Raw genomic sequence first — 17,459 nt, 5'->3', positions numbered from 1 at the left:
TGTCAGTGGGTAGATGGAAACAGTTCTCAATCAGGTTCTTGGGAGTACCATCTAAACAGTTGTATAGGTGAGTTAGCCTTCGTGCAGGGTCGTCGGTATTACACTCCACAATCCAGGTGAAAGAATTCTTAAACATGGAGAATTTGGTTAAGTCTCCGCTGAAACGCTCCAGCTTCATCTGTGGCAGCTGCATTCGTCGTGTTAGTTCTTGCTGACTAGCTAGTGTACAATCAAGAGCCTTTACTATTTCAGAAGTTTGCAGATCTGCTTGTGACACATCTCGAGTTAAGGGAACACGTCTTGGCACAAAAGGCGTCGCATCTGGGGCCAATGGAGTTGAATGATGTTCAAGACCCTTCAGGTCATACGTCACACTGTGGACGTTCGTAGGATTCACATCTGCTTCATGAACCCTGCTGATTCTCCCACTCTCATAGTGAGAATTTACATCACTTCTCCACTGCTCAATCCCTTTGACATCCAACTGAACTGATGAGTCCCTCTTCTCCGGTTGTGAAGCATTACTAGCACCGGAACCAGCATATGAAGTTCCAGCTTCAGACAATATTTCATACTCCACCTGTAGTTTATCACAGTCTAACTTCAGGCCGTTAATCTCTTCTTGGCTCTTGCGTTTAGCTGCAATTGCTTTGGCTTGCATTTCAATTTCAAGTGTTTTGGCTTGCATTTCGGCTTCAGCTGCAAGTGCTTTGGCTTGCATTTCCAAAGCCAATTCCTATTCTTCTAGCTGTTTTGCTTCCTCCGCTTGCTTAAGCTTTGCTTGCGCCTCAAGCAAGCGCACACGCAGTGCCGACTGGCTGGTCTTTGCTGAAGCTCTTGAAATGGACGACATGGTGACAGATGATAGAGGCCAAAACAGACGATCCTTGCAGACACAAGGCTGACGAAGTCCACTTGTCCCACGCTGGCGTTACTTGACCCAGGCTGGAGTATTCGTCAAACTGTAGAACACTGCACCACCAGTGCAGTTACGTTCTGAATATCGGCGTTTACTAAGGGTGAAGTCAAACACTCTTCCTCTGTGGTGTTCATATATTCCATCAAAAGCAGCGAGGTTTGACGCTGCAAACAAAAGCAGCAATAAATATACAAAAAATAATGTAAATATTCATGTAAAACAATATATATACTGTAAATATCATGTAAATACAAAATAATGTAAATGATGTAAAATACAATACAGTAATTCCACAGGTAAGGTTCACTTAACATAGAAAATAAACTTACATTTTCCAGACGCCGATTCTAATGCTAAAATTCTCAGATAACCACTAGTACAAGTTGCTGTACCACCAGATGCATTCAGCCTCCTAGCTAACAGCAACACTGGTCACTTAATACTATGATGAGTACACGGGGCAGCTCAGCACACCACAAATACTACAGAACCACAGCATGCAGAAATTCCATGTGCTTTCCAGAGCCTGCCCACGCTGAACTGAACAAAGGCGCCAAGGCGGGCATAAATCGCGGCCTTTTGGGCAGATGCCAACAATAACAGTACAATATTTTTCAGTACCAACTCAATACTTCTTTTTCATATAAAAAAGTAAACAAAATATGTATACAGTTTTCCATTCAATAGAAATATTCAATTCAAAATAGTGCACATAAGTATATAATTAAATACAAAACAAACATCAGGCAATCCCGACGCTCGCTTATCTCCTCATCCTTATCATCAACAAAGAAAACGTGTAGCGTCAACTTAACTAAAAACGTAAAACGCTGTGGCATATCCTACATATATATATATATATATATATATATATATATATATATATATATATATATATATATATATATATATATATATAGGCTATATATATATATATATATATATATATATATATATATATATATACACACATATATATAAATATATATATATATATACATATATATATATATATATATATATATATATATATATATATATATATATATATATATATATATATATATATATATATATAGCAGAAAGGCGAAAGAAAGCAGATACTTCAGCATTTGGACAGTTTATTGGCTAAGCTTTCGGGAACAACATTTCCCATCATCGGAGCTAAAAAAGGAATGTAAAACACATATCAATAGACATTACGTTAGTCAATGAAATTCTGTTAAAAAAGTCAAGAATTATAACAAATAAATCGAAATACTTAAAAAATGAAGTTGAGGAAATATACTAAAAAATAATAAATTAACCCTGGATAGGTACGGTGGGTCGTTCACGACCCCGAGCGTCAAAAAAAAACAGGTTTTTCTCACGTGACTCACCCCCGTGACTGAATTTGTGGGTGATCGACCTGCAGGAGGTGTCTCCCCTACACGCTCTAGTAGTGTCCAGATGTGCATTGCTGTAGCTGTACTCCTTCCCCGATTTCTGAGACGCGTCGGGGTCGTTCGCGTCCGAGTTTACCCTTCTAAGGTAGTTTGCATAATTATCAAAGTTATTACGTATTATGAAATTGTCGTAGAATGGTGCAACTTGTATAGGTTATCAGTTGTGGAAAGTCTTGGTGGATTGTTTGGCTACCATGTGCATGTTTTTTTTTTTAGTTAAAAGGTCGTTCATCACCACGAGGACCATTTTACCGCGAGTGCCCCTTTTTCATTTTTTTTCATTTTTTTGCCAAGTCATTTTTCCGTAAGATATTGCCAAATAGTGTCGTAAAACTTTTGCTTGTTTAGTGTTTGAAAGTGTGTCTAGATGATCTGGCTACCCATGCATGACTTTGTTTTTGTCAGATACGACGTAGTTATTGGTATATTGGGTATTTAACTGCGGTTACCAATTTCTTTTTTTTTCAATATTTGTAAAAATTACTACGTAGTAAGGAATTGCCGTATATTATTCATTTTTTTTTTCATGTTTATGTGTTAGAAAGTGTGCCTTGATGGTTGGGCTAACACGTGCATGTCTTTTTTTTTATCTGAGATGTCGTATATTAGAATGTCGGGCATTTTACCCCGAGTGTCCCTTTTTCATTTTTTTTCATTTTTTTGCCAAGTCATTTTTCCGTAAGATATTGCGAAATAGTGTCGTAAAACTTTTGCTTTTTTAATGTTGGAAAGTGTGTCTAGATGATCTGGCTACCCATGCGTGATTTTGTTTTTGTCAGATACGACGTAGTTATTGGTATATTGGGTATTTAACTGCGGTTGCCAATTTCTGTTTTTTTTCAATATTTGTAAAAATTTACTACGTAGTAAGGAATTGCCGTATATTATTGATTTTTTTTTCATGTTTATGTGTTAGAAAGTGTGCCTTGATGGTTGGGCTAACACGTGCATGTCTTTTTTTTTATCTGAGATGCCGTATATTAGAATGTTGGGCATTTTTCCGCGAGTGCCCCTTTTTATTTGTTTTGCATTTTTTTGCTTAGTCATGTTACCGTAAGGAATTGGCAAGTAGTGTCGCAAAACTTATATTTTTATAGTGTTGGAAAGTGTTTCTAGATGATCTGGCTACCCATGCCTATTTTTTTTTTAGCCAGATATGGCGTATATATAAGTATGTGTTCGATTTTCCTGTGATTGCCATTTTTTCGTTTTTTCCCATTTCTTTCAAAATTACTACGTACTAAGGAACTATCACAGAGTAATATTTCATTTATATGTTTATTTGTCGGAAAATATGCCTTGATGGTTTGCCTAGCACGTGGCTGAAATTTTTTTTTTCTGAAATGCCGTATATTAGAATGGCCATTTTTCCACGAGTGCCCCTTTTTATTTGTTTTGCATTTTTTTGCTTAGTCATGTTACCGTAAGGAATTGGCAAGTAGTGTCGCAAAACTTATAATTTTATAGTGTTGGAAAGTGTTTCTAGATGATCTGGCTACCCATGCCTATCTTCTTTTTTTAGCCAGATATGGCGTATATATAGGTATGTGTTCGATTTTCCTGTGATTGCCATTTTTTCGTTTTTTCCCATTTCTTTCAAAATTACTACGTACTAAGGAACTATCACAGAGTAATTATTCATTTAGATGTTTATTTGTCGGAAAATGTGCCTTGATGGTTTGCCTAGCACGTGGCTGAATTTTTTTTTTCTGAAATGCCGTATATTAGAATGTTAGCCATTTTTCCGCGAGTGCCCCTTTTTATTTGTTTTGCATTTTTTTGCTTAGTCATGTTACCGTAAGGAATTGGCAAGTAGTGTCGCAAAACTTATATTTTTATAGTGTTGGAAAGTGTTTCTAGATGATCTGACTACCCATGCCTATCTTTTTTTTAGCCAGATATGGCGTATATATAGGTATGTGTTCGATTTTCCGGTGATTGCCATTTTTTCGTTTTTTCCCAATTCTTTCAAAATTACTACGTACTAAGGAACTATCACAGAGTAATGATTCCTCTAGATGTTTATTTGTCGGAAAATTTTGTTTACTTTTTTTTTGATTGAATATCATCAAATTTTTTCAGCTAAAATATTGTTTTACATTTTTTTTTTCGATTTTATTTCCCTTCAAAAAAATTTTTTTGGGTCAGAATTTTAATTTTATAGTCGTAAAATAATCGACAATTATCCAGCAACCCACCATACAATTTTTATGCATATCCAATAATAATTAGATTAGTAAATAACACCTTGAAATTGACATACCCTTCCTACATTTCAAGTGGCAGATTAGGGAGTCTGAGTCAGTGTGGTTGGCGGCCATTTTGTGGACATATCCGAAGCGTAAGCTGCCCTATCTATATATATTCTTGTTCCCTATAGAATTTGTGATATTTTGGTATATTTTTACCTGCATAAATATCATATTATATATTAAATATATGTATTTTTTTACGAATTTCCTAAGTACTCAAAAAATTACCTTTAGATATGGCCCCTGATATAAATGTAATTTACAAAATAATGAAGATTTTTTTACATATTTCTATTTTAGGATAACATATGTTTATTCCCTAAAAAAATTAGCCACTTCCTATTTCATTTGGGTACCCAAAAAAATTCATGAAATTTGGACAAATTTTTTGGGCCAAAAAAAGTTACCCTTTTTTTCTCATTTCAGATCTTCACCTCCATGGGTCTGACTTCATCCAAAATACATCAAGATGTGTCCTAAACATTCAAGAATCAATTCCTAAAAGGATTTGTGTATATATGTATAAACTTTTTTTTTATGAATTTTTACGTCAGGTCTTTTTTTTTCTACTTAATTTTTTAAAATATTTATAATAAATAGTTTTTCTGCAGATGAGTAGTATTTATCTTTACAGTTGTTTTAAGCATTCATTGAAGTTTTTTTTGGCAAAAGAAAAAAGGAGGTTACTGCAAAAACTGATTTTTCAAGAATTTTTTTTGGCGTCGGGGTCGTTCGCGTCCGAGTATACCCTTAAAGGGGTGTCCGAGGACCGTACGTATCCAGGGTTAAACCATATAAATCAAATTAAAAATTGAAACATTAAAACATTAAATGAATGCTATAGGAAAAGAGCAATATCAAAATCAGAACAAATACACAGAAAACTTTAAAGAAGAATTCACAAAACATCATAAATATGGAAATCAAAACAATAATACACAGAAATAACCTGGAATAAAAGAAAAAGAAAAAAAAAACAGACAAAATAAAATAAACTCTGGATAAGAAAGAAACACACCTAGTATGGAAAAATATCCAAGACTGAGACATGGAAGGACGGGGAGGTTTAGACGTTAGAGCGTGTAAGTGATGGTTTGAAGATTAAGTGGTTAAGTTGTTAGGCAATATGTAAAGGAACAGAGGTTGTTGAGTGATTGAGAGTAGGGGATAGCTGTTTAATGAAAAGTGATTCTAGGGTAGGTAGAGAATAGCTATTGGGTGATTGGGCTAGTATTTTGAAATTAGAATAGTTAATTAATTGCTTGCATTTGTATTTTAAATAAAAAAGAATTTTCTTCCATACGCAATCACGCTCAACAATGCAAGCAATTAATTAACTATTCTAATTTCAAAATACTAGCCCAATCACCCAATAGCTATTCTCTACCTACCCTAGAATCACTTTTCATTAAACAGCTATCCCCTACTCTCAATCACTCAACAACCTCTGTTCCTTTACATATTGCCTAACAACTTAACCACTTAATCTTCAAACCATCACTTACACGCTCTAACGTCTAAACCTCCCCGTCCTTCCATGTCTCAGTCTTGGATATTTTTCCATACTAGGTGTGTTTCTTTCTTATCCAGAGTTTATTTTATTTTGTCTGTTTTTTTTTTCTTTTTCTTTTATTCCAGGTTATTTCTGTGTATTATTGTTTTGATTTCCATATTTATGATGTTTTGTGAATTCTTCTTTAAAGTTTTCTGTGTATTTGTTCTGATTTTGATATTGCTCTTTTCCTATAGCATTCATTTAATGTTTTAATGTTTCAATTTTTAATTTGATTTATATGGTTTAATTTATTATTTTTTAGTATATTTCCTCAACTTCATTTTTTAAGTATTTCGATTTATTTGTTATAATTCTTGACTTTTTTAACAGAATTTCATTGACTAACGTAATGTCTATTGATATGTGTTTTACATTCCTTTTTTAGCTCCGATGATGGGAAATGTTGTTCCCGAAAGCTTAGCCAATAAACTGTCCAAATGCTGAAGTATCTGCTTTCTTTCGCCTTTCTGCTAAACCTCAAGCTTTCTAGAAGCGAAAATGCCATTAATATATATATATATATATATATATATATATATATATATATATATATATATATATATATATATATATTTATATATATATATATATATATATATATATATATATATATATATATATATATAAATATATATATATTTTTTTTTCTTCAAGGAGAAGAAAAAATCAAGTGTCATTCACTTAAGGAGTGATTACATTACCCCAGCTTTGAAAAAATGGTTAATTGTATTTAATCGGGATTTACCGTACATTAGTTTCATTTTACATTCTCGTTTACAAATAAAATAATTCTCAATCTGTTGATTATCGACAAAATATTGTGTATGTTCTGTGCAGAGAGGCACCTACAAGAAATTTTTATTGTCATACTCAAGAGGATCATAAAAGAGAATATTTACTTTGGACACTTATAGCTTTAAATTGTTATTACGGAATGAATTGTGAAACATATGTATGCGTATATATGCAAATGTACACACACACACACACATATATATATATATATATATATATATATATATATATATATATATATATATATATATGTGTGTGTGTGTGTGTGTGTGTGTGTGTGTGTGAGTGTGATTCGTTACGAAGATTAAAGTACTTCGTCAATAAACCATGCACTCGATGAAAACATCTCAAGCTACCATTCTTCGGACATTCAGCTATTTGTCTCTAAGGACGTTTACTTAACTTTGCTCTTCGGGGTTGCCAGAAAAAACGAACAGAACGTACACAAGGGAAAATGTCATACATTCTTCTTTACTCATATTTTGCCGAGTATAATAACAAAAGCTGTTTCTTACGACCAGACAAAGAATAAAAAGTTACGAAATGTTACCCACTCAGTAATTGACGTCAGTTCACATATGAGGATAAATGGTGGGACTTCGAGTGGTTGGGAAGTAGCAGAGGTTTGGATGGAGGTGCTTCCATGTAGGAGTTAAGAGAAGGGGAATGGGAATAAATAGGTTGACAATGACACAAGGAGACAAGGGAATTTTGGGATTAGTGTAGGGGAACTGAATGGGATGACGCGATCATAGAAGACCCAACATGTGTTGATTAATATATTATGATGTGAGATTAGGGCACGGGGAGGTCAGGATTTAAAACACAGCGGTTCAGGCGGTAAATGAGTAATTATAAATGAATGGCTTAATTGGAATGGGTTGTTTTTTGAAGAGTCGGTGTCCGAGAGATGGGTGGAATAATTTTAAAGAAGGTGCTGAGTTGGGTTGATATAAGGACATTTTAGTGATAATGGTCTAAAAAGTTAAAGGCTCCAACCGGGAATATTATCCCAGTGAGAAAAGGAAACAAAGAAATAAATAAACGATATAAGAAGTAATTAAAATTCAAAATAAAATATTATAACATTAAAAAAAGATAATTCATATGTAGACTATAACAGGACTTATTTCAGCCTGTTAAACATAAAAACATTTACTGGAACTTAAGTTCTACTGATTCAACTACCCGATTAGGAAGATCATTCCACAACTTGATCACAGCGGGAATAAAACTTCTAGATTACAGTGAAGTATTGAGTCTCATCATGGAGAAGTCCTGACTATTAGAAGTAAATGCATATATACCTAGTATTACGAGCAGGAAGGAACTGCCCAGGAAGATCTGATTGTAAAGGATGGTCAGAATTATGAAAAATCTTATGCAATATGCATAAAGAACTAATTGAACGACGGTGCCCGAGATTAATATCTAGATTAGGAATAAGAAATATAATAGACCGTAAGTTCCTGTCCAACAAATTAAGATGAGAATCAGCAGCTGAACACCAGACAGGAGAACAATACTCGAAACATGTTAGAATGAAAGAATTAAAACACTTCTTCAGAATAGATTGATCACCGAAAATCTTAAAACTTTCTCACTTGGCCATTTTTTTTTGTGCAATTGAAGAAGACACAGACCTAATGTGTTTGTCAAAAATAAAATTTCAGTCGAGAATTACACCTAAAATTTCAAAAGTCATACAAATTTAAAGAAACATTGTCAATACTGAGATCCGGATGTTGAGGAGCCACTGTCCTTGACCTACTTACAATCATACTTTGAATTTTGTTAGGATTCAACTTCATACCCCATAATTTGTACCATGAACTAATTTTAGGTAGATCTCTATTAAGGGATTCAGCAACCCCCAATCTACATTCAGGAGATGGAATTAATGCAAAGACAGTAGCATCATCTACATATGCAACAAGCTTGTTTTCTAACCCAAACCACATATCATGTGTATATCGTATGAAAAGTAATGGGCCAAGAAAACTACCCTGTGGAACACCAGATATCACATTCCTATACTCACTATGGTGCCCGTCAACAACAACTCTGAAATCTATTACCTAAAATTTCAATTTCTTCAGTTTCCTTTTGAAAACCTTAATATCATCAGCCTTTCGAATGTCTAGTGGGAGCTTATAGTATGGACTAGGGGCCATATATTTAAAGTATCTAGAACCTCCAGAAGATATATCTAAGTTCGAATAATTTGAAACCATCTGTAACTATTCTCGTGTCAGCACGATTTGTTGGCTGCACAATATATAGCAATTTTCTTAGATATTTTGGACGTCCAGTTCTGATAACTTCTTGGGTTAGTTTACATATTTTAAAACTTAATTCTCGCTTTAATAGGCTGCCAGTGTAAATTAATTAGTATAAATACCTATCAATAATGTAGTATCAATAGTGACTAAGATGATCTCAAAACGTAGTCAAATGATACAGCTAAAGAATTTATTATACTGTAAGTTTGTCTGAAGAGATGTTGATGAACTACCCGTATATTTGGTTAATCGGTTTCCTGCAGTTATTCTTAAACAATTTGACATTAACGCATGGACTAAAATTATAATACGATACAACTGATATATACGTCGGTAACTTGAAAAGTTGTAACCAATTTTCGTGAGCTCCATGTGTAGTGAACTCAGCTGACGACTTAGAAGAGAATTCCATAAAACTATAAAATTATGGGTTCATACTTAGATAGTTATCTAAACGATTCATTTTCAAGGAATGATTAAAATTAATTAAAGGGCCAGGGCACCAGCCACCCGTTGAGATACTACCACTAAAGAGTTATAGGGTCTTTTGACTTGCCAGACAATACTACATTGGATCCTTCTCTCTGGTTACGGTTCCTTTTCCCTTTGCCTACACACTCACACACCGAATAGTCTGGCCTATTCTTTACATATTCTCTGTCATCATACGCCTGACAACACTAAGGTTACCAAAAAATTCTTCTTACTGCACTGTAATTGTTCAGTAGCCTCTTTCCTCTTTGTTAGGCTAGAAGGGACTCTTTAGCTATGGTAAGCAGCTCTTCTAGGAGAAGGACACTCCAAAATCAAACCATTGTTCTCTAATCTTGGGTAGTGCCATAGCCTCTATACCATGGTCTTCCACCGTCTTGGGTTAGAGTTCTCTTGCTTGAGGGTACACTCAGGCACACTTTTATCTTATATCTTATTTCTCTTCCTCTTGTTTTGTTAAAGTTTTTACTGTTTACAAAGGGATATTTTTTTTATTTTTCCTTGTTTCCTTTCCTCACTGAGCTACTTTCCCTGTTGAAGCCCCTTGGCTTATAGCATCGTGCTTTTCCAACCAGGGTTGTGGCTTAGCAAGTAATAATAATATTAATAAAAAAAAGGCATAAAAACGAATATTATTTTTACACCTACTTCTTTCTTTGGTTGACAACACCGATAATGAATAAATAAAATTAAAAAACACACTTCGTTAATATACAGTAATTCAACCAGTAAGTTACCAAACATATTTCTTATTATCTATTTACGTCTATAGAAGGTATTGCTTATTTTGTAATTTATTACAGGGTACTAAATATTTCGGTAATAATGAGCACATCTTATGTTCATGATATTTTAAATCACATTAGAACGAGTACAGATATAGAAATTCATAAGTGTTCACTGATAAAAGATCTAATTCCAGAGGAGCAATTTCTTAAAAGAAAAATACTACTAATAGCTTACAAGAATTATTCAATATAGATCAGATTTTACACAGAAACTTACAAAATACTAAAAACCAATTGCATGTTCATATGACATAAGACCTTATAATGAAAAGGAATGTGCAAATTAATATTCCGGGAAATATTTTCGCAAAAACTTAAAACACGTCAAAATTAGTCAGAAATTCAATAAATAAAAATTTGCGAACTTCAAAGTGCAGAGCAAAGGATTATTTGACACTCAACTAATGTAATTTGATCTTATTGCACAGGTAACACCAAAATCAGATGTAATTCTTAAGAACAAAACCCGAATGAGAGTTCTGGTATCTGGTGCCATGAGAAATTGATTTACAAAATTGGGAAAGAAGTGAAATCATAATCATGAATTCCTCATTCATATTTCCACTGCCATATCAAATTATACAAAAAACACACACGCGTGTTTAATTCATATTCATTATTAATTATAAAAAATTAGAAAAGCAGTATAGAAATAATCGCATACAAAGGGGATCCTTTATAATATTCATATTGTTGTGGCCTGGTGGTAGCGTCCTAGCCTGGTGATTGCCAGACTGGGGTTCGAGTGCCGCTCAAACTCGTTTGTTCATTTGGCCGCTGCAACCTCACTGTCCTTGTGAGCTAAAGATGGTAGGTTTGGGGGAGCATATAGGCCTATCTGCTGAGCCATCAGCAGCCATTACCTGGCCTAGCTTGATCCTAGCTTGGGTGGTGAGGGGGCTTGGGCGCTGATCATATGTAATATGGTCAGTCTCTAGGGCATTGTCCTACTTGATAGGGCAATGTCACTGTCCCTTGCCTCTGCCATTCATGAGCGGCTTTAAACCTTTAAACATAGGGCATATATGAGCATTCAACTACCACTGTGAGCAATTTTTCCAAATTACAGCAAAATGGTTAAGGGTAGTCTACGTCGCTAACACGTTAAATAGTGATAAAGATGATTATCCAAAAAAATATATACTAGCACATTAATACAATAACAGTATATATCATTCTACAAGACAGAAAAGTTTTTTCATCTTACGTATGACTGATTTAAAGCACTTTGAGGCTTAATTCATGAAATTATCAAGATTATAAACTAATAAATCTCCTAACGGTAAATTTTCCATTAACCGAGTTGCTTCTTGGCTAAAAGATAAATGGGCGTATTCGGAAAATCGAAAAGTTCCTTCAGCAGCATTTATATTCCTATAGATATCAAACTACAATATGAGATCTTCATGACTGTCCAGGTTTCATCACTTAATTTTTTCCAGAATAATTCAAATAAAAAGTAAAAAAGTCGATACCACTAACGCCCGACAGCGAATAGTTTAGGGACTTCCGTAATAGATAATTACGATAACACGACCCCGTCAACTTCCTAAAACGCATCCATTTCTATGAATATTGTGTAAGTCATCAAAACTATTGTGTATGGCGAACACGAAAACGTCAAACTACATTTCTCAATGAAAATTCAAGCAAATATATCTTCATGAAGGGCCATTTTGGAAGCTCAATTCAACAGATAAATCTCTATCAACAGAATTATCAAGATCTAATTCTAATCCTTTAAATTCCCAATGTCATTTGCACTATACAAAGATTTTGCTTTTCCAAAATACTAGTAACCTGATCAACTCTCATGTTTATTAAGTCACACAAAGCGAGAGAATTCAAATAAAGACGGCTCCAGATAATAGAGCCATGAGGACGGAAAAGGCATTGGAAGATTTCGTAAAAACAAAGCATTTCCTCATCATTCACGGGAGGTAAGGTGGAGAGCGAATACGGCAACAATGAAAAAAAAGAATGTGAAACTTTTTAGAGATTACTTTTATGAAGGCGACTAATGCATTAATTCCCCAATCTATAAAGAGAAAGAAAGAACAACGAATCCTTAAAGTAAAAGAAAATCCCATTCCCACAATACTGACGCTTACCTCGCCGAGTTCATTATGGAAGACTAATGTTTGTTCAGAAAATAAATGGATGTCCATCCTTCTCCGTAGCCGATTCGAGTGTTAGGAAAAAAAAAGGTTTGGGGGAAAGAAAACACATTAATCAATGAACCGCAATACCCTTCTTATCAAAAAAGGAATAAATATCTTATATGTGCATTGTTACTATTTACTCTAGTTTCTTCTCCATTAATTTTCTACACCAATTCTTACTTACAGAAAAGAGCAAAATATTAAAAGAAGTGTGATTGGTATAGTACTAAGTACTATATAACTAAGTCACTCACTCCCTCATTCTCATATATAAATATATATGATTACCGTATTTCCCGTGTCATAAGACGCTACAAGTGGTAAGACGCACCCTTAAATATACAAGGCAGTTTTAGAAAAAAAAAAATGAGGATTTACAAAATTTCTTAGCACAAATCTCTAGTCAACGACTCTACCGTGATTATTGTCTTACACAATAACTTTTCTTGTTTTGGGTGAATTAAGAAATGTTTATGTTAATATTAATTACCTATATGCCAATTATCCCAATTTTATAGCATATTCATATAAGAAACCACTAAATCAGTCGTAGTTTCCACCACAACTACACGTTAAGTTAGAGTGTTTGGTGTTTCAAGTGTTGTTTACATGAAAGCAGCGTTACCAAAGGTGCATAAAATTTTGTTAAAAGAGGTAATATTGTAGTACTATTTCCAAAATTCCTCATATAGCCTGGAAATTTTCACACAAAATGTAATTATTGATTAAAGAAATCTAGATATTCTGTTAGGTGGAATAATTTTGCTACTGTTTGTGATTCAAGGTCTAGTTACTTTTCTGCAAATTGGTGATACTGCAGCCAACAAACAAGTTTTTTCCATGGTCGTATTCAGCAAATGTCTGTTTGTATTATTTCGAAACTCAGGCAACACAGTCATTATCTATATATTGCTTTATTACAAAATATCAACAAAATATGAGAAAATAGATATACTGTACACTGCATAAACAACTATGTCATAGCGTCGTCTGCTACGACATCATTAATTGGCATGTTTGCTTGTAGAAGGGGGTTAGCGAGTGCTACTGTACTTCATTAAAGGAAGTGCAATATAAAAATAAATGAATTTATTACATAGGAATGATAATTGTAGGTTTATATTCTATCTTTCGTCAGTTTGAGTACTTGTATGTCGATAGTTAGATGTTTGAAGGGTGTCAAACCCCCTTATAAAACTTTTTCTCAAGTGTTAAGACGCAGGGTGATTTTGGGGGGCAATTTTCGTGAAAAAAGGTGCGTCTTATCACACGGAAAATACGGTATATAAATATATATATATATATATATATATATATATAGCAAATAGTAAAATACTTTTAGTACCTAGCGCTTTCTTGCATTTTAATATACGCTTTATTTCCTTTATTTAAATCTATTAGCAATACGTGGTTAGTAGATCTGGTCGAATGAACACAAAGAAATGCGCTTGCAGTTAGTAACTTTTGTGTTAGGTGATAAATTAACATAGCACTGATTATGCAGTATATAGGTATCTATGGCATTTATATAAGAAGTTTGGTAGAAATTCAATTTGATAAGCTCTTGTCTCTTCTTCTCTGGTTTCGAATTGATGTAATATATTTGCTTGGTAGGAAATCATCCCTTTCCCTAATTCATTATACAGAAAACAAAACTTGAATTTGAGAATGAATTAAAAGTATGCCTCAATTCTGGTTAAATAGAAGAATTAGTGATTTCAGATAAAAATCATACAACAGAAATTTTGCCGCAATGTTGTATTTAATAACTCCGATATAGTTCCCAACTTCAGTTTACTTTTAATTCTCTCTCTCTCTCTCTCTCTCTCTCTCTCTCTCTCTCTCTCTCTCTCTCTCTCATATATATGTCAGTGCCTGACATAAAAAGACTTTCGTCCAACCAATATTTTCATGCCAGATGACTAACAGTGTTTATTTTACTTTCAGACCTGAGATGAAGTTCCTGTTTATACTGGTGCTGTAATGCAATAGCCACAAGGTCGATGAGGTAAGGAGATGGGTTTCTTGGTATCATTTTATAATTGAGGATTATTAGAGATTAGTCCTTGCATACAGAAATATTAAACGGTACATGGGAAACTATTGTATAATATTATACCAAGATAATTATTAATTTACAATCTTATTACTTCTGTAAATGAAGCAACCTAAGTTATATAATCTCTCTCTCTCTCTCTCTCTCTCTCTCTCTCTCTCTCTGTATATATATATATATATATATATGCATATATATATATATATATATATAGAGAGAGAGAGAGAGAGAGAGAGAGAGAGAGAGAGAGAGAGAGAGAGAGTTATTTAAGAGTATAGCAATAATTTGCGGGGAATAACTTACTGGTCAGATTCATTTGAGTAAAAACTCTATAATGTTTCCTTTTATGTGGTTTGTTGTTTTGGTTATGCTTATTCATTGTTTCAATACTGTGATGATGGTGTCTTTATTAATTCAGCCAGCACACAATACCTCGTTATCATCGTTCTCAATCTTTTGTGACATTTGCTGGCGTTGTTAGTGTCATTCAGTTTCATGTGGACGAGGGATACACCCATCAGGTACGACTTCACACGTTAAATATCTAATTTTAGTAACGATATATTGTAACTCCCCCCCCCTCTCTCTCTCTCTCTCTCTCTCTCTCTCTCTCTCTCTCATTAAATCCTCAAGAACCCCGTCATGCTGGGACCTATTCCCAAGGAAGTATATTGCTTCCAAGCAAGAAATGGTGATTACTCCGATTAAGACTGAAAAAGAGGAAAAGAGAGGGGAATTTCCGGAACGCTGGAGGTTAGGGGTTTTTAGGTGATGGAATGACACACTCAAGAATAATTCTCCTTAATATGAAGGAGAAAATGATCTCGCGATTGACGTTGGGAATGGGATCTTGTAGTGCGCTTCTCGGCTGGGAATATGAGTTGGAAGGTCACCCTAGGACGAGGTAGTGATGATTTTTCTTTGATATTTTTTCTTTGAAATATCCTCATAAACTTTCATATTTGACTTTTAGTACCAGCTTTTTTTTCTTCGATATCTTGTATTGTGTTTGCAATTACATTGGTAGAATTATTATTATTATTATTATTATTATTATTATTATTATTATTATTATTATTATTATTATTATTATTATTATTATTATTATTATTATTATTATTATTATTATTATTATTATTACAATAGCTGCTTATTGATCTTATCTATGATTATTACCTTCGGAATTCTTATTATCAGAGATGGTTGCTGCTTCAGCTGTGTTCAAAGTTTTATAGGTCTTTTACGAGAAGTAGATAAAACTAATGTAAATGGAATTCAGCTGAGACAGAAATTATCCCCCTTACAACTGCACCAAGAAAGAGTATTATTATAGTTGTTGTTGTTGGTGTCGTCGGCATTACCATTTATTATTATTATAATTATTATTATTTTTTTTTATTATTATTATTGATATTTTTGTTATTAAAGAATTGTACTTTTTATTATTGTTTTCAAACACTAATTACTGCGCTAAAAGGCATACTTACATCACTATTAAAGGTCCCTTGATTTGGGTATCAGCTACTATTCACAATTTAGTAAAGCAAAGCCTGTTACCTCCTCTCTGGACATGGACGTTAATCAGGGAGATAAGAATTTCAATTAGTCTTGTGGCTGAATTCATATCTTGGGTTTCATCTCGTTGCAGTCTCTATGTGATGTCACTGAAGGAGATTAAACCTATGATTAAAACTTTGCATACGGAGATTCTGATTTTCTGTCACAGCGAGAAGCAATACTGTTTTTGAAAGCTTTGCATACTACCGTACCATTACTAACCAAATGTGAACTGCTAAATTGATGTAAAACTTTTAATAAGCCTCTGCCAGCCGCTCAGTTGTTTTAATCTAATTATGACGCCAGAGAAGACAGCCAAAAATTTCTTCGAAACTTCGATTATCCTGATCTCATCCGAGAAGGGAAAGCGTCTTGGAAATTCAAATCGTATCAGACGTTTCACGAATCTTTCGTTAGTTAGTTGGATGGCCTTTTTTGTAGCTTCGAGTAACTCTGTTACCGTGGCATTAAGTAGGTATAAGACTTTGGAATTCTCATTTTTCCTCTTGTTTTTTTTTCTTTTTCATGATTAAGTAATCATCTATGATGTAAGGGGGTACGTATTAAGTTTTTAGTCGATGTTAAGGCAATTTTTTTTTATTTGAGGTAATTTTAGTTTACTGTAAGCCTTTTCTTTAAACAATTATACTTGCCAAATGAAGCTACGCTGCAATTGCCATCTTTGACGAAAATGAGAATGTCATACATTCTCCTATCCTCAACCCTCCAATTATTATAACTCGAAATCTAGCTTGAGTTATTAAACTTATTTTAAGGAATGCAGCTTTGTTTTCATCGTAAAATTTGAGTATCGACAAAAACTTTAAGGTAAGATTAGATCTAGAGCGAATCTCCGCGGATGTAAGAGAAGTAAAGTTCCAGCAATGGGTCTTCGATATATACGACAGCATTCCAGGCTGTTAACCGGAGATTTGCTGGAGATTGCGTGGTGCCCTGGTAAGGTCACTGCATGGAATGCTTGCTTGCGCAAGCGCCTGCAACAAGAACAGTGAATGTGCACAGAATGATTTTTTTTTTTTATTTTCAGAATTGTAGGGAAATATCTTAGTTGTGCAGTGTCACTATGAGTGGCAATTAACAATACATGATGGGAGGTGGGGAATTAAACGACCTTTACATCGTAATAGCATTTGTT

At 33.8% G+C, this 17,459-nt stretch overlaps 1 long non-coding RNA gene across 1 annotated transcript in view; it reads left to right on the top strand.

Annotated features, from left to right (window-relative positions):
- LOC137638201 (uncharacterized) overlaps positions 1–17,459 on the top strand; it is a 68,101-nt gene that overhangs the window by 9,889 nt on the left and 40,753 nt on the right. Inside the window, exon 2 of the long non-coding RNA XR_011043870.1 lies at positions 14,638–14,698. This is a non-coding gene — a long non-coding RNA (uncharacterized lncRNA). The remainder of the gene's footprint in view (positions 1–14,637; positions 14,699–17,459) is intronic.

Source organism: Palaemon carinicauda, chromosome 3 (assembly GCF_036898095.1).
Source record: "Palaemon carinicauda isolate YSFRI2023 chromosome 3, ASM3689809v2, whole genome shotgun sequence".
In the NCBI taxonomy this organism is placed as follows: Eukaryota; Metazoa; Arthropoda; class Malacostraca; order Decapoda; family Palaemonidae; genus Palaemon; species Palaemon carinicauda.
This window is presented reverse-complemented; position numbering and strand designations above follow the sequence as displayed.